Genomic DNA, 25,423 nt, shown 5'->3' with positions numbered 1-25,423 from the left:
TCTAAAGGAAAATGAAGAATCTCTAAGATCTTAAAAAATGCTATTTTTTATTTCAAGGATAATTGATTTCTGAAAGCCGAATAATTATAAAAAGGCAGTGATCAATAAAACCTATGTCCTACAAATCCTTTTTTTTTTTTTACTTTTATGTATCTTTATGTTAAAGTTACCTGTGCCTAACAAAATGTTGAGCTTATAAAACTAATCAAATGCCATTAAAGCATATAACTATATTTTTGGCTCAAGATTCTAGTTTGCCCTGAAGTTATTCCATTAATAAATGTAAACATTTTGAAAAATGATCAGAGTAAGAAGAGGAAAGGAGAAGGATTAGATTTCCAGTTCACTGACATTAATCAGTGTTTAATGTTTTCCTACATTAAGATGGGACTGCCAGGATCTGAAGGTGAGATATTTAAGTGTTTTAGTTTTTGCTAACATTGTAATGAAAATAGAGTAGCCTTTGATGACACAGAAATACCCCTCTTTATGCTTTGTTTTCCAAACATATTTATCTAATCCCATCCCTTCTTAGGATAGAGTAGTAAGCATGGGAATTTTGCACTGCTTCTTATTTCTCATGTCCCTTTCTATTTGTTGTACTTCTTTCAGTTTTCTATGTCCCAAATAGTTAGCATTTGGCCGTTAGAAGTACTTGGGAAGAGTTACTTTGAATTATTTGCTCTTAGTCATCCTTTTAACACACAGAACAGAGGACTCATAGCTTCATGCAACCAAATCATGTTGTTTAAGTCTCCCTTCTTTTTTATAATTCCCTTCACTGTCTTAATGGTCATCTATTGTGATGGAAAACTATTTTTGTGCATAGGTTTGTGTTTACTTTAAGATCCATTAAGACTTTCTTTCTTAACTGAATATTTCAACTTCACATAAAAGATTCTGTTTTGCACTATAATTGTCTCTTCCCTGATACAATTTGAATCATGAAAGTAAAGATGGTATCTTATTAATATTATCCTGGCATGCCTAAAACTACTGCTGAATGTGTAGTGGGTTCTCAGTAAATTAAACTTTAATTGAGGATGGAAGACATGCAGTCTTGGCAGTATCCTTCATTTATCAAGATCTAAACCATGTTGCATATGGAATTATACATAGTACAGCACAAATCCAATTTACAGGCTGTTGCAAGCAGAAGTTGGAGAGAAGGGAAAATCCAGTAATACTGACATGAAAAAAAAAAAAACCAATAGCACTGACTTGAGTGCACATAAATATTCCTGTAGAGAGATGACAAGTAAGGAGAATTTCATATAGTGGCTTCAGTTTGTGCTTGCAGAAAAATCCTCCAAGATTAGAGTATGCAAAGATGCCTATAGACCACAACTACAGGAAATCCAGGATAGAACTTTTGTTTTAAAATTATTTATTAAAGGTATAAGAAACTATAAATGCATCTGTGGTACTTTCTTCTTTTCCTTTAGCCCAATTTGTCCTCATTTCAGTGTCTCTTAATTAGCTTACAAGAAGTAATGAAATTCTGTTTTTTATTCATTCTGTGAAGAGCAAGAGTGGGATGAGAAGAATTATCCAGATTTCAGACTAAATGATTCAAGAGTCTGTGTGATACATTAGAAAACTCTGAGGAAAAGTCTGGGAAACTTGAAGGAAAAAAAACCTTCAGGAGAAAGATAAGTTAAATATGCAGAATTTTAGATAAAATAAGCATATGAGCTAAGAAGTGTTTCATTTCCATAAACAATTAGAGATAAGAACAGCCTCCTGTCACAAGCTTAAGCTTTGGAGGAAGAAAGTGGTGGCGTAAATAGGAATGATGCACCCAACACTCTTTCCTTTTGTGGAAAACCACTGACTTCATCTTGAAGGTATGTATATATTTAAAAATATATGTTTCTTTCCCAATTTCCTATTTTTTTCCTTTAAACTTTCTAATTTGCTGTTCTTTCATCAGCTAGGTATGCTCCTGTTGCATCCTTTCCTGTCATGTTCCCTTTCTTCTCATTGTTCTCAGTTTTTTGTTGTGGCTCTTCCTCTTCTAATTCTCAGACTAACCAGAAAATCTCAACTCGTGAAAGAATCAAACTTCTAGACAATGGTGGTAGCTTGTGATGAGGGATAGAAACAGAAAAATATTAACCTTTAGCCCAGAAGGCTGACCTATAGCCTGCATAGTTCCAATAAGGATTAAATATATCCTGGTTGCTACATTCTTAAAGGGTCTCATGACTGCTTGTACATTTCATGGATAGTTAATATCTAGTTGAATGGTAAGCACCAGAGAAGTCTTGCAAAGGTAGTCGTATGAGTAAAAATTTGAAGAAAACATTTATGATCTAAAACTCCTTGCATGTCCCTTGAACACTAAGCAGAACACTAAGCATCTAACCACCAGCTTCATTCAACAAAAGCGTGGCTCTTCCTGCCACAAGTCCTGTCCCTGTGGTATAATAAAAGCACCTTTTTGCACCAAAAACATCTCAAGAATTCTTTTTTTTTAAAGATTTTATTTATTTGTTTGAGAAAGAGAGAGCATGAGCAGGGGTAGAGGGAGGCGCAGAGGGAGAGATTGAAGCAGACTCCCCATTAAGTGGGGAGCCCTACTTAACTCCGACTCTGGGCTCAATCCCAGGACCCTGGGATCATGACCTGAGCTAAAGGCAGATGCTTAACCAACTGAGCCACCTAGGTTCCCTTCAAGAATTCTTTTCTGACTGTTCACTTATGGTCTTACATCAGTTTGAACAGCCCCTAAGATGAAGAATCAGAAGCTTAAACTATCCAGTTCTTTGTGCTAAGAGAATTTGGTCCTCTTTGCTGAAAAGGAACTCCAAATTTTTGAGTCCTCAATGAAGCCTGTTTAGCAGAAGACTTAAATGGCACTTGTTGTTCATTCTCTTCGATGGAACTGATACAAGTAAAGAGAAGATTCAGTCTTGCTCTCAAGAGAATTAAGATCTTGTTGTGAACCACCATATTGACTAAAAATATGGAAAACTTCAAATTAATATGATGAAATCCAACATATGAGTGCTGGATATGTGAACCAAGGTAAGTATGGGCAGCAATGAAGAGCTGGAAAGAGATGCCTATTGTATATCTATCATAAAATGAATTTAAATAAACTCAAGAACATAGATAATAGTGAAGTGTGTAAAAAAATAGAAAATGATGAGTTTGGAGTATTTGTTATCTTTGTTTTTAATGTAATTGATTTCATTGTAATTTTATATGATCTTTTAAATTAATTTTATGATTAGCAACCAGCTCTTAAAACTCCTGAAAATTTAATAGTTGGTTCTCATGAGCTGCCATGAGCCAGCTCCAGCATGCACCTGTCTCCGTCTACTCTCTTAGCTTCCCTGATTATGGCATATTAATTGTGTGCCTTAACATGGTCAGAATTGACTAAGTTATCAAAAAACTTTTAAACTACGTAACTTGAATGCTACATGTAAGTGACATACTGGGGCCCAATTATATAAGGAATATAGTGTTTTTCAATAAAAGGAAAAAGATCTCTGTGTAAGTAAATGATAGTAACAAATTAGCCACAATTAGGCCTACTAATCAGGGCACTGTGTAATATATGGTGAATGTATCAGGAGCACAAATTCTGGAATACCACAACACAAGCTACCAAAGTCTCTGTCAATTCAAAATAAAATGAAATAACAGCTGGCTAATATACAGATATTAAAGTGTTCTTAATATGTTCTGTGTTGAGAGCTCCTCTGGGCACTGGTTTGCAAAGACTGTGTGAGTGTGGTAAGAGTAGTAGGAAACCTTTAACAGGCAGTTGCACCCTTATATGTCTTTTGGTGAAGGAAAACAGGTGCTGTGGGAACATGGAAGCCTTGACATAGGACAGTCCCGACCCCTGTCATCACCACTGCAGACTCAACCCGCCAGTAATACCAGCAGAAAGCTATGGCTAGAGTAAGACTGAGTAAAGAGAGTCAAACTATAAGCAAGAGAAATGCGAGCACTTCTTGTAAACAGAGTTCCAGTTAGGACTGGGTATAAAGTGCTCTCTGACAACAGGTCTAAGCAAGCTCCCCACATATCAGCAGTTAGTGGTCCAGAGGCAGTAGTGATCGTATAAGCTGTGAGCAAACTTGTGGTGTGACTATAGCACTCGTTGCTTGAGCATGGATGATGAGTGAGAAAAAATATCCACACAGTTATTTCAGGAAGGCCTGTATAAAGAGGTGCAAGACAGTAATGCAACTCTTGTGCAGTTGGAGCTAGAGCTTTTGCTTTGTTTTATTCAAGAAGGTTACAGAGGAGATATATTTTCAGAGTCTCAAAGTATCTGAAATTTTCTTGCTGTCTGAGATAAACTCCAGTGGTGTGGCTGGATGACCAAAATCACATGCTTTTAAAAGCCCATGTTTGCGCTAAAGCTTTCTCTGTTGTTACCTGAATTTTGAAAAGCTTCTTGTGGAGTTCCTGAGTTTTGTTCTTCAATAGATCCTCACGGTTTTTGAAAATTCCATTTCTGCATGGATGCATGGAAGTATACTTTTAATCTTAAACTAGATAGGCTATTTTTCCAGGATGTGTCTAATTTGAGGGTTTTTTCTTTTCATTCTCCTCCCCCCTCAGAATATAATAAAACATCTTAATCTACACACTTAGGTCACTTTTTAAAACTCAGCAATGTGTTTTTCATTATATCTTTGGTTATTATTTCTGGTTCACTTACTCTATTTTCCTGTAGGAGCACCTGCAATTCTTAGTTTGCGCTTTTGTTCTTCATCCTCCATTTATTCTACAATGTTAAGCTTTTTCTTTTTCCTATAAAGTTTGGTGCATCTTTTTATATTTGTGGTCTATATCATAATTTTACTTCTTGAAGATACAATTCTGTTCTTTCTAATTCAGTACAAATTTCAATTCTTTTATGCAACAGTTTCCTTGAAGTCCTTACTCTGTCTTATTATTACTTCTATACAACTGCTCAAAGTGGCCCATTCATTTAAAATGTTTTCCTGACTTACATCATCTTTGTAACTGATCTGCATTTTAAATTGTCTTCAAAACTTAGCCCAAATCCAACCACTTCATATTTGTTACATGAATCTAATCTAATTGTTTAAAAATTAGAATTATATGTGGATACTTAAAGTATAGATTTTAAATATTTTTAAAAAATTCTTAGTGAAAATATCTGTATATCTGTTCTCTGTATTTATCCAATTCTTATTATAGTCTTTTCCTTTTTTGGATACAGACAAATTGTTAAACCAAGCACCTTCCCAAATTAGAAGCACAAAATACCATTCAGATAAGTCAATTTACATTGTGTTCTGCTAAGTAGGTTGCATTTTCTCACACTGAGTAAAATCTATTGCTTACAGATGTGGGAAAATAACTTGTACTTTTGAAACTCACTAGAAATGTGCTTTATTTTGACTAAGACGCGACCTGAACACTCTTTGTTTCTTACTTTCTTTCTCTTTTAAGGAAAAAATTCGAAAATTTGGTTGAACTGAAACTCTTGACCATTCAGTAGTTGTTAGAACTGTATAAAAATAAAGAGTTGATTGAGTATTGTGATTCAGTGGGAAAATATTTGTATCTTGACCTCACACTTTAATTTTTTTTAATTTTTATTTATTTATGATAATCACACAGAGAAAGAGAGAGAGGCAGAGACACAGGCAGAGGGAGAAGCAGGCTCCATGCACCAGGAGCCCAATGTGGGATTCGATCCCAGGATCACACCCTGGGCCAAAGGCAGGCACTAAACCGCTGCGCCACCCAGGGATCCCTTGACCTCACACTTTAAAAGTTAGCTTATATATTTTTTTATTTTATTAAGTACATTTTCATCTTCTTTCTTTTATATCCAAAACACATCTAATCCTTGACCCATTTTCACTTCCTCCTCTCCCGACTCAAAGGACAGGAGTCAGCTCGTGACAGCAGGGCTAACTTTTCATGTCCTTTGGAGGAGTTAAGAGCATGGACTTTGTGATTGGGTCCTGCTCCACAATTTATAATGTGTATAGCCTGGGCAAATTATGTAATCTTCCTCAGTCATAATTTTCTTATAAACAGTTTATTCTAAGGACTTATTGAGATGCCTCTGTAAAGTGGGAAGAACCATGTCTGTCAATGACTGCCGCAAAGCAAGCATGTGGTAGGGATGCTCATTACAGTATTCTTCTGTTTCCATTAGAAATTCATCCCTTCACATACACTGTTTCTCTTCAAAATCTTTGATAAGTCCATCTCTGCTTTTCTTTTCTTCCTTTGAACATATCTAAGCTTCTCCTGTGAATAAAAGCCTCTGTGATTTGTTTTCCCAATGTTTATCTTATTTTTTTTTCATTCACTAAGAGGCTTTTTTCACCCATGTTGTTTACACCTGCTCTCTCCCTTTAACCCTTTTACACTCTTAGTGTCTGTGTATTGTTTCTTATTGCTGTCATAACAAAATGTCATGAAACAGTGGCTTACAGAAACAGAAAGGTATCCTCTTACAGTTCTGGAATTCAAGAATCTAAAACTCAGTTGCCAGGCCTGTGTTCCTTGGACATTCTAGGTATGAATTCTTTCCTTGCCTTTTTCATTTTCTAGGGACTGCCTGCATTCCCTGGCTTGCAGCCCTGCATCCCTGTGACTTCTGCTTCTAATGTCACATATTAATTCTCACTCTTATCCTCTTGGCTTCTTCTTATAAGAATCTTTTTTATGGCATTGGATCCACAAGAGTAAGTGAGGATTATCTCTTCAATTTAGGACCTTTAACTTAATCACACATACAAAGTCTTTTTGACTATTGGTCAAATAGTCATTGACTATTGTTATGTAGGGTAACATAGTCACAGAGTTTGGGGCTTAGGACATGAGTCTTTTGGGAGGTCATTATTCAGCCTATCACAGTCTGTTTTCTGCCTGTCTCTTCTGGCCTTATTACAGGAATATAGCTGACTATTACTAAATTCTCAGAAGTCTCTCTTCCTGTTCTGTGTGACATTACTACCTCTCCTCCCAGGTTATCCTGGCTCTGATACTGCTTTTCTGACTCTTTTTTCACTCAAATCTTTGTTTCACACACTTCCAGATTTAATGTCACAAAGTCCTATAACTCCTCCATGCAAAACTTCTAGTAGCTTTCCATTATTACTAAATTATTCCACTTTGTTAACTTCGCACGTTCCACAAGCTTTTACTGAGTGCTTGCTACATTCCATGTAGTCTGTTTTCTGTGATAAGGATGCAGAGATTCATGGAATACCAACTGTATTGAAGGTACAATCAAATAAACAAACAATTTCAAAGCTATTAAGAATGTGAAAATTGAGATGAAATCATTGAGATGAAAATGGAGATTAAAATATACACACAGTATTATGGAAACCCTTGAGCTCGCCTTCCAACTTAGCCTGAGGATGTTAAGGCAGGCCCCTTGGAGAAGCTAATACTTGAGCTGGTCTTTTACAGAAAAATTGCTAATGCAGCACTGCAGAGAAAAGAACAAAGGCAAAGGTCTAAGGCATATAATGGCACTAACTGTTCAAGGAATGGTAGGTTGATTGTTATTACTGAAATGAAAAGTCATAGGAAGAAGCAAAATAAAACTGGAGCTTGAAGATGAAAGCAAAGTGAGTAGAAGACCTCATTAAGAAGGTCAGATGGTATAAACAACAAGTGATATGATACCAACTTCAAGACAGATGAACTTTCATCTCCTTTTGGTCTTTATTGGAGGGCCTAAGAGTTAAGAAGAGTTCATGTTACCAATGTGTGTCACTGGACAAGTGGAGCAGAAGTTAACAAATGACAGGAAAGCAATAGAGTTAAGAGTGGACTACTATATAACAATCTTTGATTTAAAAGAAAAGTGAAATAAATAAAATAAAATAAAATAAAATAAAATAAAATAAAATAAAAGTGTGAGAAAGAACATCCAGCAGAGAAAAATGCATGGGCCAGGAGGATATTTATTAATATGAGATATAAATGAGAATCTTTAAAACAGATGCTAATAGAGAAAGAATAAATGAAAATAACAGGACTGAGTGAATGATTATCTTACTAGATTGCTACACAGAGGATGAGCCTGAGAGAAGCATGAAACTATTCTTCCCCCCTCCACCACCCTGAGCCTGGTGGAAAATGAAGAGAAAGTTGCTCCAGATATAAAATAGGGAGCAAGAAACTCAGGGAGATCATGCTTGAAGGCCTTGATTTTCTCAGGGAATCCGGAGGCAAGATCATTACTGAAATGGAGAGGTACTGGTGGTGGAGTAAGGCTACCCTGAGATACCCTCCATTTATCTGCAGGTCTGCTTAGTGACTCTCAGATCTTCCATGCAATTCTTGGGCCAGCTCTCCCACTCACACCTAACCCCTTCTCCTTCACTAGAAGAATTTTGTGTTGTTTGTTTTGTGTGTAATGTATGTATAATACAAATTAACAAAGATTAATGTCTCAAAGTATTCCCTAATCGTCTGTAATTATAGTAAATCATTTACTGTGAGAGTATTACCAAGGGAACCAAGAATAATTTAAGAACCAGACTCCCCCTGCCAAGCCAGCTTCCAAGAGAGTATAATGTTTAAGTGGATCCCATCCATCTTCTTTGCTTAAAATCTTTCAATATCCAGTCATCATCTAAGCTAAAGGATGAATTCTAAGCTTTGGAGTTCAGCTCACAGGAGGCTTCAAAGTCTGTCTCCTTTCTACTCCTTTCTGCATAAACACTGTATGTTCCATGCCGAATTGATTGTGGTTTTATCAAGGTTACAGCATTTGCCATCTCTTCTTCTCGTTCCCTTCCTTCCCTTCCTTCATTACAGCTTCCCGTGTTGCCACTCTTCTTTCAGAGTACTCAGATGACAAAAATTTTGTGTATGGAAAAGTATTTTATCATCTGGCTCATTGCAAAATTGTTCATTCTCGCATCAATTCAGTGATACTGTATTCACACATCTATTGAGGCTAGGGATTGTGGTTTTGTACATTCTGCTTAGCAGTGTATTTGGTTTGTGGTAGGTATTTGATAAAGTGTGAAAGTTTAGTATTAATTTTAAGAATATTTTTATTTGTGAATAAATTAAAAATGTTTCTTTTTCCCTCTCTCTAATCTTTTGATTGATTTAGTTTATTTGGTTTCATGGGCCTTCCCAATTAGGGACATGCTTATTTTTGTTTATTAAGGCAAAATTGTAACAAGTGGAGATGTTCTACAGATGAACACAGAACTAAAATCTCCTATGAATAAAATTTTTTTCTATCTAACAATTAAGAATTGGGGTTTGGAATTAGGAATTGCCAGGTTTTCAAAGTAGAACAGTATTTATTTTAACCTAAACATCTTTAGGACTACGAAGAGGGCATTAGTTGGATATTGATGTGGACTCTAACTCTGACTCAAATCATATGGTTGGCTGGTTTGTGTGATGAGCCATATCTGGAGAGGAATCAGGATAATGAGCCATCCATTCAGTGCTTAGATCAGATTAAGTGTCTCCTTACATTTTCTGTGCAGTAGTCCCTAGACTTTCTAGATCTGGTAACACTGAAGTTCAGTTTTGTTCAAACCACTTCCTGTTCTAGGTTGAGTAAATTAAATTGCTTTCCAGATCATCAATGGCGATTTTATTAGGAGAAATTTTTGCAAGCATAACCCTTCCACTGAAAGAAAAAACATCTGATTAGAAAACATCAGGTAACTAGACTATTCCAGTGTTGCTTTGACTAACCTTTCATTCTATAAGTATGTATCAAACAAATTTATGTGCTACACTTTAGAGTTTTCCAAAGTACTCTATGAGAGAGGACTAAATATTTTACCTAGAGATAAGGGGACCAATGCAGAGTCACCTGGACCTATGCTTCTCAAAGTTTAACGTACACAGGGATTTTGTTAAAATGCAGATTTCAATTCAATATAACTGAGATGAGTCCTGACATTCTGCATTTCTAACAAGCTCCTAAATGATGCAGTGGTTTCTGATCAGGGGCCTACATTTTGAGTAGCAAGGAGAGTTGATAATTCAGTCTATGGCTCCTTAGGAAGATACCTGAGAAAAAGGACTCGAGGAGAGGAATAATTCCACTATGTCTCAATCAGAGATCTGGAATATCTCTAAGAACTATCTATCTATCTTAAGAATGTTAATTTTCAAATTTAATTTAACTTGTAAATAAAATTTCATTTATTTAGACATAACTTTTATTATCAAACTTATGCACAAAATTTTACAAAGGCAATTACTTCTAGACAGGACTTTTCATGAAGAATAATAGTTTCTTCTTCCTATTCCCAGTTGCTACTCTACAAACAGTTTCAACTAGTCTAGTGAATTCTTTTGGCACTTGAATCCCTGTTACTAAGGAACATTCTGATACTGTTATTTCCTGGCTTTTTTGGTTGGAAACACTTACTGACTTCATACAACAGAAAATAGGATCAAACTCTTATGGCCCAGCTTTTCTCCTCCTCATAAGCATATACTTTTTCTCAGCTCTAGAGGAATCTCATTCTAATTTTTATTAGATTCGCATTCTCAGCTGGTTATACTATAGATTATGAATGTATAATTATAATCCATAGTTAAGCTACTGACTACAGTTGCTTTTTTTGAACAAAAATGTATGTTTCATGGAGTTATTGTTTGTTTTTTCTTAGCTTAGTATTATCCATACAGAATTTTTTTTAAGATTTTATTTATTTATTCATAGAGGCACACACAGAGAGAGAGAGAGAGAGAGAGAGACGCAGAGACACAGGCAGAGGGAGAAGCAGGCTCCATGCAACAAGCCTGATGTGGGACTTGATCCCGGGTCTCCAGGACCACACCCCGGGCTGCAGGCGGCGCTAAACCGCTGCGCCACCAGGGCTGCCCTATCCATACAGAATTAACATGTAAATTCTCTGTCGGAAGTGTGATTCTCTTTTCTTATCTATAGGCATATGAGGTCTTTAATCTATTTCGTCCTTTTCAAGAAGAAATTCTATCTGGAGTTCTTATTTTTCTGCTTCACTATTCTTCAGACCCTCTGAAAGACTTTTATTCTAAATCTTCTTTCACCTCACTGGGGGCACTCCTGACCTTTGTCTGTACTTCTTCTCATCTCCTAATTCCATGTCTTCCTTTTCTGTGGCTAATTTCCTTGTATAATATATTATCTAGTAACTTCCTGATATAGGGTCCATGGGAGGAAAATACTTTGAGCATTAGTATGTTCCAAAATGTCATTATTTTCCTCTCGCAACTGATGGATGGCTTGACAGGGTATAGCTTTTAGGGTTGAAAGATATTGAACTGTTGTTAGTGAAAGCACTGATCCATTATCTTTCAGATCCTGATGTTGTCATCAGGAGGTCCAAATCTGTGCTTTCATTTCCCAGTGCTGACATCTCCTCTTCTATAGCCTTTGTTCTTATGCCTCTTCCATAAAGGTATAAGTCAGCAAGGACAAGATGGATTCAAGAAACAGTCTATAAACCATAGAGATAAAATAAATTTCAGATTTTCAGGAAAGAAAGGATTTTTTTTATTGGAGTTCAATTTGCCAACATATAGCATAACCTCCAGTGCTCATCCCATCAAGTGCCCCCCTCAGTGCCCGTCACCCTGATCTTCCCTAGTCTGTAACTTTGGTGCTAAAAGTCTGTCAGGTTTCCCAACAAGAGGTAAACTAAAATTCTTTAAAACCCATCTGCTGCATTCTTCATATGTGTAATGTTATTTAATCTCTTTAATAATCTCAAGGTAAGATATGGGTGTACAGAGGGATTTATAAATTTGCCTTAAGAAAGAAAGTGTCAGAAATTAGATGCAAATTCTTTCCCTGAAGGACTAGAATAAAAGATCCTCAGTATAAATAGAAATGCAATGTCTAGAATACAAAGATGAAGTCCTAACTCTGCTGAGCTGTGACTTACCAACATGTGTTCTAACCAGTGCAAAAGACATTTTGTACCTTTATCCTTTATTTCCACTGATGGAGAGCTTTTTAACACCAGGTTTTTCTTTGTCTACAGCTTTATAGACTAGTTACATTTTTATTCTATGGATATCTTGAGCTAGCACAGAATCTTTTCCTCAATAAATGTTTACTGATTCTTTACTATGTAATAATTTTCTGTGGTACCAGTAGTTATGAGGTTAGGGACAGTGCCCACTGGATAACATGTTATTACTTTCCCCTGCTCCCTCCAGATCACTGGATATGGACCTAAATTCCCATTAGCTGCCATCAATCATGTAAATGATGTTTCTTGGAGGAAACTTTTATGAAGTAGAAAAAGCAAAATCACAAAATTTAGGATCATCAGAACAGCAGGGCAACTAAAAACCCATAGCCTTATTTTGGAGTAAAGATGATGTTTGAGGAATATAGTAATGAAAATTCTTTATTATGGGTGGAGAAGTTTGGAGAAAGTGCATTCATTGTGTAAAGTATTCAAGAAACCAATAAACCATGGGTTGAGCCAACCACGGACTGTCATCAGACACACATGGTCATGTGGTAAACACTTGTGGCTGGCTGAGATGTGTTTCTTTGCTGAGTGAGACACTCCAGGGTTTATGCCCAACATATGATTCTTCCTTTCAGGTTTCAAGTTCTGTCCCACAATTTTCCAGTAATTCTACAAGGAACGAAATCCCTAAGCAAAAACTTTAGGCTAACAACAACAGTAAATATTTAAGATTTATTTATTTTGTGTTGTTTTTATTTTCTTCCTACCTGATATGTTAGGGGGGAAGGAAAAAGCGCTGAAAAATTCTATTTCCTCAACTTCTTGAATGATCAAGTATTTATTATTTTCACTGTCAGTGTATTATTTGGCCAGGCATTTTCCTATTTTCCTTCTCTATTTTGCAATGTTCATTAGGATGTTAATATGGAAAATAATATATGATTTATGTTGATTAGAAAGGTAAGATTCTATGTGTAAAAAAATTCTGACCTCAAATTAGGAAGATGAAAATTTCCTATAATCCGCTCTTACAAAAGTTACGAAACATTTGTATGGTTTTTTTTAAAAACTCTCAAAACCATGATTAATTCATGCATATTATAGAAAATTGGGGGGAAAAATGAGTTTTGTCCAAACTGCACATATTGTCGTCTTGATTATTATGTACTAAAATGGTGGCAGAATCAGAAAATATGGAGACTAAAAATTACATATTAAACAAGAAATTCTTAAAGTTATAAAAATGAAATTATAATCTTAATTTTAAGCCAAAAAATCCAGTTGCAGATGCAAGTGGTCACTTAACAATTTACCTTAGGCTGATTGACTACCCTCAGGGAAAACGTAAGTGACTCAGAAACTATAGTAAAAATTCAAGTAACCTCTTACCTTGAGTTCCAGAGGGACAGTGGGAGTCCCAGTGGACACCTTGGAGAATTTAGACCCTCCTTCCACTTTACTCTGCAGTTAGAGTCTACTACTAAGATACTAATTTTTGAAAAAAGAGGATGAGACTAGGAGTATGAGTAAACAAGTAAACGGATAAAAAACTGGAGAATCTTGGGCACCGAGAATAAACTACTTGATCACCAAAAATAGCAGTAAGAATATCCCCTTCACAATTTGTACTAGTATCAGTCATCACGAGGGGCTAATCAATTCAGAATCCTTCTGAAGAAATGAACATGTTCCTTCAAAATGAAATGAAGATTCTAACTAATGGGTACTTGCCTTAGAATCCTTAAAGGATTTTGTTTTGTTTTGCAAAACAAAAACATATATATTACATATATATTATTATTATTAGTCCTCCTACGATGATATTTGTTTCATTAATACCAAATTCCATCTGTGCTGCTCTTTTCTTGACTCTAAGAAGATGAAATAATAATAAATGCAATATTTTTAAAATACTGTAAGTGGAAATTATATGAAATACATGAAGTACAAACAAAGCATGTAACTAAAATGAACAGATATGAGCAAGTTCATACATGTGAGACATGAGGAAGTGATAATTTCATCATAATCATAATTTCATTGTATCATGCCTAGATGATAGTGATTATAAGCCAACACTGGTGATAAGATGCATCCTGATTTCAGAGATGTGAAAATGCAATATGTGCATTTTAGAATTGATGAAATATGACAATTCTCTTTTTGTATTGGTGTTTACAGTTTGGCTTTTTTATTGAAAGTAACTTATTATAATAACTATTTTTTACAGCTTTATTGAGCATAAGTTATGTAGCATAAAGTTTACCCATTTAAAGTATATTGATTCAATATTTACAGACTTGTACAACCATTCACTATAATGTAATTTTAGACATATTAATCAGCCCTCAAAAAAATCTTGTACCTCTTAGCCTCTTTTCCCATTCCCCTGATTCTCCTTCATCCATTTAATAAGATTCTTCTTTAAAAAAAAAAAGATTTTATTTATTCATGAGAGACACAGAGAGAGAGGCAGAGACATAGACAGAAGGAGAAGCAGGCACCTTGTGGAGAGCCTGATGCAAGACTTGATCCCAAGACCACGGGATCACAACCTGAACCAAAGGCAGGTGCTCAACCACTAAACTACCCAGACATCCCCATTTAATAAGATTCTTACATAAATATTTTAATTTATTTTTTACATACATACTTGTTAGCCTGTTAAGAACTATTTGTTTGCCTGTTATGGTCTAGTGTGTTTCATGGACACAGCCCCATTGGCTTTCAGAGTTAGATGTTTTTTGTGGGGAGTCTTTCAGGTGAGAGTCTTAAACTTGGAGGCCTAAATGTGGCATCCAAACCCTTTGCTCCATAGGGAGAAGCTGGAAGTTGGGAGTTTCTTCCCAATTATATGGTGTTTTGCAGGTGGTGGGGTTTGTGTCAAGAGTGTATCTCAGCCTTTCCTACCCATTTTGATGTGGGTGATGGTAATTTCTCATTCATCTGTTGTGTAGGAGCCACTTAACAAGTTCTGGATTTCTTTCAGAGGGAATGGCTCTCTCTCTATATAGCTGTAGATTTGGTATGTCTATGGGAGGAGGTACATTCAGAAAGTTTTCATGTTACCATCTTGGAATTTTTTGAAGTCGATGTTTTTATTTTGGTTTGGAGTATTGAAAAATAAAATCTGGCAAAGCTTTTTACGTGGGCCTGGAAGGCATGATGTTGTTTTAAAAGTGAGTATGTTAGTATGTAGGATGCATTAAGGAGGATGAATATAGGATCAGAAGATTTGTGTAGATATTATCCTAGTATCCTATCTTAGTAAAGGAATTACTAAGGATCTGGAAAAAAGTAGTAGCAATGAAGTAATAAAGTGAAGTTATTGGCTGTTGTAGGATTGAAAATTATGACCTTTTAATTGATGTCTATTTCCCAGTTTCTCTACTAATTCACTCATCTCTCTTAGGCTATAGTAGTCTAAGACAGGCTAAGTAGGCTAAGTAAGTCTTTTGTTTTACTTACGACAAAAAGCTAAGTTAGTATTTCTGAAAGCCTAGTATATATATCAGAAAATATGTCCAGCATTTTGTGTATAGTTGTTACCCAAAACTGGGTTTTTCTCTTGGTGGATGTGAGTCAAAAGACACAATCGAAGCTGAAGATTAGAAAAGGAAGGCTTTTACTCACAACAAGTAAAAGAGTACCCTGGGTATCTTTCCCAAGGCCGTGTTTCCCTGAACAACAAAATTGAGGGTGCATACACATTCATGAAGGGCCTTGTGTGGGTAATACTGCATGGAATTGAGGCAAAAAGTCATCTTAAGGTGACTGAATCCAGGTCAAAGTCTTGAGGCCTGGGAAGGGTCAGCATCATCAATTCTCTGACCCCAATTGGTCTAGTATATGAGTGCCCAAAGGGGTTTAGATCCCACAAAGATAATTTAGGAGTTGCTTCAGGTCATCCTCACTTTTAAATATGATTATAAGTGGTTTGGAGTGTTAGGGTTTGGAGCTGATGGCCAAGAAAAAATTCTTAAGATATCTTTGATGCAAAAAGGTCGTTTTATTAAAGCATGGGGACAGGGCCTGAGTACAGTAAGAGCTCCCCTGGGGCTGTGAGGAATAACCAGTTATTAAGATTTTCTATCCTATACAAAGGTAGTGATCTGAAGGGGCACCTGCACCTCAATATTTATAGCAGCCAGGTCCACAATAGCCAAACTATGGAAAGAGTCAAGATTTCCATCAACAGATGAGTGGATAAAAAAGAGTTGGTATATATATATATATATATATAGTTGATATATATAAAAATATTTTTCATCAAAAAATTATTACTCAGCCATCAAAAAAAATGAAATCTTACAATTTGCAATGATGTGGATGGAACTAGAGGGTATTATGCTAAGTGACATAAGTCAATCAGAGAAAGACAATTATCACATGATCTCACTCATGTGTGGAAGTTAAGAAACAAAACAGAGGATCATAGAGGAAGGGAGGGGAATATAAAATAAGATAAAATCAGAGAGGGAGACAAGCCATAAGAGATTCTTAACTATAGGAAACAAACTGAGGGTTACTGGATGGGAAGTGGGTGGGGAAATGGGGTAACTCGGTGATAGGCATTAAAGAGCAACATGATGGGGCAGCCCAGGTGGCTCAGCGGTTTAGTGCCACCTTTAGCCCAGGGCGTGATCCTGGAGACCTAGGATTGAGTCCCACGTCAGGCTCCCTGCATGGAGCCTGCTTCCCCCTCTGCCTGTGTCTCTGCCTCTCTCTGTGTGTCTCTCATGAATAAATAAATAAAATCTTAAAAAAAAAAAAGAGGAACATAATGTGGTGAGCACTGGGTATTATATGCAACTGCTATATCACTGTACTCTACCTCTGAAATTAATACGTAATTATATATTTTTTTCAGAGATTATAAAATGTGTATTAGATTTCATACGCAGTGGGGATACCAGCCTCACAGAGGTTAAGAGTTCCAACCCTGTGCCAACAGCAGTAAGCCACCCCAGTCTAGTACCAGCCATTCATCTAAGACAACACTGGATGGCTGCTGCCCCTGGACTGAGATTTTCTCCTCTTTGCTGGTGGGGGCTGGCTGGAATCAAGGGGGGACATGGCGGGAGTCTCAGGTCCCTTGGGGGAGCCATTCTGTTTCCGGAAGGCAGCTTTCTTGGAAGGCTGTGCTGGCAACTGCTGCTTTACTTTCTTTATATATTTATATTTTATATATTTCTTTATATATTATATATTTACTATATGTAAAAAAAGTTTTCTAACCTATGGAAGGGAGGTGATGTTGAATGTATAAGTTTCTGGAGATTGTTTTTTCTGGTAAATTGTTAAGACAGTTGCAAACTGAAACTCATGTCCTACAGGACTGTAATCTCTATCAGTTAATCATTTGTCCCTTTTCTTTGTTCTAGGGCAGCCAGCAGTGCCTGAGGAATGTCACATATATCCCACCTTGGAGGATGGGTATGGTGAGGTGTTGGCTTGTGCTTTGCCCTCAGCTTTCCTTCTCCTTCCTCAAGTACACTATCTCCTGGCCTGATGGTGGCTGTTTGCTCTTACATTCTTTCACAAGATGGCCAGGGGCTGCAATGACTTTTCTTACGTCAGGAAAGCTATGTCTTTCTGTCTTTATCCGGAGAGTACTCTTTCTGCTTACACTGTGTCTGATTTAATGCTTACAATAGTCCTGAGATAGATGGCATGATGCCTAATGGGGAGGTCTCTTGATCAGACGGGGGTTCCAAAATGTGGGATGACTATCATGTGGAAGCCCATGGTGCAAGAGGTGGAAGAATTCACCTGAGGCCAAAAAAAGGAGATTGAAATTTATTGAATATGCCACAAGGGAGCTGCTGGCAGGGACAGCAGAGGAGTGGCTGTCTGCAAGGAGGTAGCAAGTGGGGGCTGTATTTAAAGGGGAAAGATGAGGAGGTATGACGACCTATGGAATTCTTCCTTTTTTTGGTAACTGTGCCTGATTGTAAGTAGCTCATTGGTCAGTTAGGGCCTTATGGATATTTTGAGGTGGGTTACCTCATGGGCCTGTCTATAATCTATTGCTTAAGTCTCTTTGCCTAAAAGTGGCCTCTATAGATGGGATTGTCTCAAATCAAAGATGAAGGAACTCAACCCATGGAAGATTATCAAGATTAAGGAAGTGGAGAAATAGACATGGATCCAGAATTGAAACCAGATAGTCAGGTTTTAATGTCCAGTTCATTTCATTATTCCATGAGACTTTTAAAAACTATTTTTTTAACAACTTCTTTTCAATAATCTAACCATACTGAGATAGGGAAACTGAAGGACTTCATAAAAATCTGATTTTTTCTCCTTTCCTCCTTCTATTCTTGCTAGAACCTGCACCCCCACTTTACACATGCCCCATAATGCACATAGCCTAAATCCTTATAAGTGACAAGAAGATAGTGATTTCTTTAGAATAGATAACATTTAAGGAAGAACCAAGTGAGAATGACCAGACAAAGCCATCATATGCTCATTCCAGATTGCTGGAGCTAGACATCTTGATCCTAAAATCCACTGGCTCCAAGGAATGATTGACTTATGAAGGATACCTGGGCACTCATTTTTGTTCTAACCAGTTCCTGGATGCCTGAGAGGACACATACATCAGATGATAATCCTCAATAAAAACCCAAGACCTTAAGCAAAGACCAGACTCTCTCTCCTTTCCTTTCTGAGTCTCTTGGACACTCTGTATCTTTGCACTCTTTATACCTTCAATAAAATCTGCTCCCATCTCCTACTGGCTTATGTTTGATTTTTATCCTGCATGTAGTCAGGGAACCTCTCAGGTGGACCTGTGGGACCACTCTCTGGGTCCTCTGACCCAGCCTGCCTACATCAGTAATCCAGCAATTCCACTTCTGGATATTTTCCTGAAGGAAACAAAAACACTAGCTTAAAAAGATACCTGCAACCCTCATGCCCATTGAATCATTATTTACAATAACCAAGACATGGAAGAAACCCTAAATGTCCAATCATGCTTTGTGAAGTAAGTCAGACAGAGAAAGACAAGTACCTCCATGCAGGGAGCCTGATGTGGGACTCGATCCCGTGACTCCAGGATCATGCCCTGGGCCAAAGGCAGGTGCTCAACTGCTAAGCCACCCAGGCATCCCATAAGGGAAAAAAAATGTAACTATGAATGGTAATAGATGTTAAATAGACTTACTCTGATGATCATTTTGCAATATATATAAATATCAAATCATTACATTGTATGTACACCTAAAACTAACATAATGTTATATGGGGGATATATTTAAATTTAAAAAAAGAAAAACAAAATACATTCCCCATTTGGTCAAATTATAGTGTTGTATATAAGCTATAAACTTTGTAGATGTCCTTATCATATTATTCTCTAATCTATGTGGTTTTCCACTTTGAGGCATTTATGGCAGCCCTCAGAGGTGTAGGAGCACCTGCCACAGAGATGTTAGAACATTTCACACTTGGGAAGTTCCACTTCTTTCACAGAAGTGTAGGTCGGCTTGTCCTGGAGATTGGTTTTGGAATGTTTTGTGGTGGTTTTTTTGTTTTTCTGTTTTTGATGAGAACAGGGTCAAACACCAAAGATATTAAGCTTTGTTCATTATTAACCAAAAGCTGGAACTCAGGTCTCTTCACTCAAACTTTATAGAGGACATATTATTTCCTCCTATATCTCTGTTGTTTCCTCATGAGGAATAGCTTCTTTTTGAGAGTACGTTTTTCATATAACCTGTGCTAATAATGGTAACCCAATTGATCTTTCTCATTCTCACCGATTCTAGCTGACATTGCTGATGAATTTAGCATTTAATTATGAACTCTCTCTTATATTTCATAGATTTTCATATTTTCTTATTTTCCACCTGTTATACATTTTTTAAAGCATAGTTTTGATGTGGGAATGTTAGGGATAGATGGGGCTAGTCAGGGAAAGATAAGGGAAAGGCCCAGAGTTGGGCTCCCGTAAATCTCTGGGCTCCCATAAATCCCAAAGACAACATAGTCCTGACTCAGGCACCTACCCATCCCAAGGAAACAGAGATATGATAGTAAAAACAGAAAAGAAAATATATTAGTCTCCCTAGCTCTGGGGTGTTAGGGAGTATCTCCCTTTGATGGTTACCAGAAAATCCCAGAGATTCACCAGACCTCAAAAGAGTCATATGTCAATCACTTGAGACAGCACAAAGGAATCTCAAGGCCTTGGGTTCCCTGGTTAGGTTCCCAATTAAAGATCAGTCAAAAAAAGCCCTCAGTGGCAACCCTGTTGGGGCCCCTCTCACTTCTGAGAGCTTTTTCTGTACTCAATAAACTTCTATCACTTTACTCACTCTCCCATGTCTGCGAGATTCATTCTTTGACTCCTTGAGACAAGAACAAAGCTCTCCTGTATCAGTTTCCTGATTTTTGACAACTACGTATACTCTAATCAAGCTAATGTATACACTACAAAATCAAGATATTTAACACCCTGAAAAATTTCCTGTGCTCTTTACCTCATTCCCCTACCTCCTTTTATAAGCAAGCACTAATCTGCTTTTTATCACTGTAAATTAGTTTGCATCCTTAATAAAGACAATATGAATATACACTCTTTTTAAAAATACAACTTCTTTAACTCAGCATAATGTTTTGAGATTTATCCTGCTGCATGCATCAATAGTTTGTTTCTTTTACTAATAGGTAGTGTTCTGTTGTATGGATGTACCACATTTTGTTTATCCACTAATTTGCTGATGGATATTGGGTTGTTTTTATTATTAAAAATCAGATTGCTGTGAATATTTATGTACATGCCTTTTTGTGGGCATAGGTATTTATTCCTATTGGGTAAATACCTGAGAGTGAAATGACTGAGTTGTACAGTAGGTGTATATTTAACATTTTAAGAAACTGCCAGTTTTCTGGTCACTACCATATTGCACTCCCATGGGCAGTTCATGAAAGTTGCTCCACATTCATGCATTTGTTGTTTGTCTTATCAATTTTGGCTATTCTACTGGTGAGTATTCCTACTCATTATCATTTTACTTTACATTTCCCTGATGGCTAATGGTGTTAAGCATTTTTTCTTGTGCTTATTGGCTGTTTATGTGTCTTTAGTGAAGTGTCTGTTCAAATCTTTTGCCTATTTGTTTATTGGATTGTTTATTTTCTTATTGAAACTTCTTTATAGATTCTAACTGCAAGTCCTTGATTATAAATGTGTTTTGCAAACATTTCTTGGCGGTTTGTGGTTTTTCTTTTCAATCTCTTTCAAGGATAAGAACTTTTTCATTTTAATAAGGTTCAACTTACTATTATTTTTCTTCTATTAATCATACTTTTGTTTATTATACATATAAATCACAACTTTTCTCTCATGTTTTCCTCTAGCAATGGTTTGTCTTACTTTTCTTATTTTTTCTACATTGCCTGTAATTAAGGCTTATTACTAATCATAAAATTAAAGTCACTTCATTTTTTAGTATATTTATATTCAAATTTTATTTATATTTTGTATTTAATCACATATTAAATTATGTATTATATTTATTATATTACTATTTATTTTATTATTGGCTTATGGGAAAAAATAAATACTATTGTTCTGAAACCTATTCTGCAATGAAATTTACATATTCACATAACAAGGTAACAGCTAAAGATCAAAGAACAGTTAATTGACATGGCTTGGAGATTGATGGTCACATTCCTTTAAAGATAACACAAACTGTTAGCGTTCAGAAGACTATAGATGGAAGTCTTTAAATAACATTGAAATCAATATTTATAATTACAGAAAGACCAGAAGAAGGTCATAAATATAGTAAAGATATGAATCTCTCAACCAGATCTTTTTCCTTTAACATGGGTATATATATATATTTTTTTTTCTATATATATTTTTTCCAATCTCTCAGCCTTATTTTAAATGATTCTAAATTGCCACACTACCCAGATTTCTGCTTCAGTTAAGTAAACTTATCAAAAAATCTCTCTCTTTGTAAAACTATTTCCAATAAGGTAATTAATTAGAGGCCTGGGTCTGATACATGCTAATATTCACTAGACTGCATTGAAACCATGAATCATATATATGGCTAATGGAAAAGGGCTTTAGTATGGATAATAGTTTCCATTCAGTGATTTTAATTATAATTACATCATGACTACAAATGTAATCATAATTTCCTACATTACAGTATAGGTATTATCTTCAAAATTAACTTTCTCCAAAGTTTCTTCAATCATCTCCAAACTCCATGGATATTTCTTTGTTATGTCATCTTAGCAGTACACAGTATTTGTTTTGGTCTTTCTTAACATATGCAAAGCAGGAAAATCATATCCATGTGCCTTTCTTTCCCTAGTTTCTTTCCCTTGAGAGCAGACATTGATTTTTCTCTCTGTTTTGGATCACTTATAATAATCTAGTCTGGAAATAGAAATTAGTGTAATGAAGTTGTTTTGTCACATTAGATACCAACCTAAATCTGTGGGGAGATTTATTTGGTATGTTGTGTTTCCATTTGATGAGCGTTCTTGGGGTATATCCAAATATTGAATATATCAAATGCTTTTGGCAAGTACATATTACTCATACTTAATATAGAGGCACGGTTTGCATGCTATTGTGCTAGACATTGGGAGTAGTAAATAAATATAAATATAAAGATGGTGCTCTCTGCCTTCATGGTGAGTTTAATTGAAAAGGGATTTGGGGTAAAGTAGAGCATATAGACCAAGAAGCAGTAAGAAGCAGATAGCTTAACTTTTCAAGGGAAACAGCAGTGGTGTAACTTGTGTAAACTACTACCTCCTATAATGGTAAAAGAAAGTGTTTGAGTGTATTTGGAATTATGACTTTGGGTTGAGTACATACAAAACCACAATTATAGAGAAAAAATTATTGTCTTAATTTTACTATCTCATTATGAGTGAGAAGGGATCTGCAGTATCTTGAAAAGACTCAGTTATGTATTCAGTAGTTTATTCATGCATATACTCACCTAATTATCATCTATTCATTATTCCAAAATTTACTAAGTATCTGCTATCTGCCATGTTCTCTTCTAGGTGTTAGGAATACAAAGGAAATTGATATATCATATTTATTGTCATATATGATTTCACAATCTACTTGGGAGAGATTCATAATCTACTTTGAATAAGAACAAGGCCAGTCCTTGTACTAGAGGACCACCAATGGTCCAGGCCAATTCCATTGTCCCAGGATATCTATGGCAGTTCCTATATTTCCACCATTATTATTCCAATGTTTTAGGACATCAAAACTTGTCATCTTTATAAAATCCTTTTTAGAACAGAAGTAATCATTGAAGGATCACATTCAGATTATTGCTACCTAATTTATATTATCTGGGAAATTTTTGGAAAGAATTAATTAGATGCTCAGAATAAAAATGGGGATCAAAGTAGATTCTCAGCAGAGGTCACAAGGACACTAGCAGAGCACTAGCAGAACTCAGCAGAGATCACAAGAACTAGCAGAGCCAATCCATTTGTGATATACTTCAACGTTCTGTGAAGAAGAAAATGACAACCAAAAATAAATGATGGGTGTCACCATATAAAGAAATAATTAAAATGCTATCTTAGAGTTATTGTTATTATGGAAAGATACTTGTTCACAGTATGCCGTAAAGTGAAAAAAATGTTAAAAACATATAACATATGAATAAATCTTTTTTTAAAAATCAATCTTGGGTAGATTTCTGTGTGAACATATGGTGTTATCTTAATGTACAAATCGGTGAATTATTTTTGTGGCTAATACATGTTGGTGCACAAAGTTCCAGATATTTAACTGAATCAATATTTGTGAATGTACTTGTAAACCTGAAATACACCACGGAAATGCAAATAATTATTACTTATGCTTCTCTGAGAAGCAAAGATATTAACTGACTTGCTTCTGATTTTCTTTTCATTTTTTTAGTTAAATGATACTTATTTCACACAGTTTAGGTTATTCATGTAGTTAACAGAATACAGCTCAAGGCTTTTTAAATGATGACATTTTCCTATTCCAACACAAGGACCAGAGATTTGGCCATTTTTGTCAAAGTGGATGACTAGTTTGGAAAGATTACAGTTTAGATTGGATGCTCTTTCCTTAAAGAATCTGTGCTTGTCAGCTTCCCAAACTGGTCAAGTCAGAGACCAAATCCCCATGAGACTGCACACATGTAAATGTGATATTTGTAAAATCTCGCAGAGTTAATGAATGTGAAATTTATAGCAGCTTCTCAGTTGGGGAACTGGCCTTTTGGATGGATATCAGTTTTAACGCAGTAATTACTTCTCCATATTTCTCTCAATTCCTCTAAAAGCACAGTATTTTCAAAACTGGAAGGCAGCCATATGTTATTTGAAATCATGATTCTCAGATTTTGATTTAATGAAGTACAACTAAAATTATGCCGATTTTGAAAATATATTATTTTTTCATATATGGCAAACATGAAAGGAAGTTGGTTAAGGGAAAATTTAAGATATTGGCCAAGAGCTTAAAAAGTATATCATTTTACTTCCTCTTTAATAATAATTTAAGTTAACTGACAAACTATGAGACCAACTTGTATCAAAGAAGAATGCTTCTACAAAACCTAGAGGGTTTGAAAAGAACAAAATAACCCTGTATATACTAATATGGAAGATCTTTACAATATAGTACTATTTTAAAAAAGACTGGCATAGGAAATAGGTTTAATATGCTACCTTTGATGTATAGAATAAGTGTAGATATGCTCATATTTGCATATTTTTTGAAGAGACACAGAAAATTAGAAGAATAGCTAGGGATAGGAAGGAGATTTTCTTTTTTAAAATATGGTCATCTCTATTTTGTATTTTATGCCATATATATTTATTACCTCTACCAAAACATATTTTGATAAAAAGAAAACAATACTTGGACTGTACAATTCAGGACCTTAAGAAGAAAGTCAAACCTATAAACCCTTGATTCAGATATTTAAACCTTGCTTTCTAATGAAGTTCCCTTCTTTCCATTTTGTCACACTGTCACTCAGAGCCACAGTCCTTACATAAATTGTTTTTTATTGCTTTCTTCTCTAGTGTTTTTCAAATACATGTTAATTAGTGTCTGTGACCAATCATTCACAGTAGGGGTGATCGAGTCAAGTATATGGAAAGGCAATAGATTCCGTTAATGAAGGTGCTTTGGATTCACAATAGGTTTTTGTTTTGTTCAGTTGATGTCAGAGCCTATATACAAAGGTCAATAAATCAGTCACCTAATTAGTTTATAATCTTCTCACAGGTGTTATGTTGCGCAGAGAAATAGTCAGTATTGCTATTATTATTACATGGCAAAAACTTTGTGGGGTTTTTTTGATGCTTGGTGTTCTGCTTTGTAAAAGTCACTGTTTTAAAAATCAAACTTTTAGCAAACATTTTATTTACTATTTCTGTATTATTTATGTGTAACCCAAAGTAGGTTCAGTAGAAGATAAAAATCCAAATAAAAACTT

The 25,423-nt window shown here is 35.6% G+C and overlaps 1 protein-coding gene across 1 annotated transcript in view; it reads left to right on the top strand.

The window, feature by feature from the left end:
- The window catches only part of LOC140616562 (uncharacterized), a 417,503-nt gene extending 398,837 nt beyond the window's left edge, over window positions 1–18,666 (top strand). Inside the window, exons 9-11 of the mRNA XM_072797182.1 lie at window positions 1,728–1,847; window positions 2,719–3,030; window positions 17,312–18,666. The gene's annotated coding sequence lies outside the window, so the exon portion shown is untranslated. The remainder of the gene's footprint in view (window positions 1–1,727; window positions 1,848–2,718; window positions 3,031–17,311) is intronic.
- Window positions 18,667–25,423: the final 6,757 nt, after the last annotated feature.

The sequence above is a fragment of the Canis lupus genome, chromosome 24, assembly GCF_048164855.1.
Source record: "Canis lupus baileyi chromosome 24, mCanLup2.hap1, whole genome shotgun sequence".
Lineage (NCBI taxonomy): Eukaryota > Metazoa > Chordata > Mammalia > Carnivora > Canidae > Canis > Canis lupus.
This window is presented reverse-complemented; position numbering and strand designations above follow the sequence as displayed.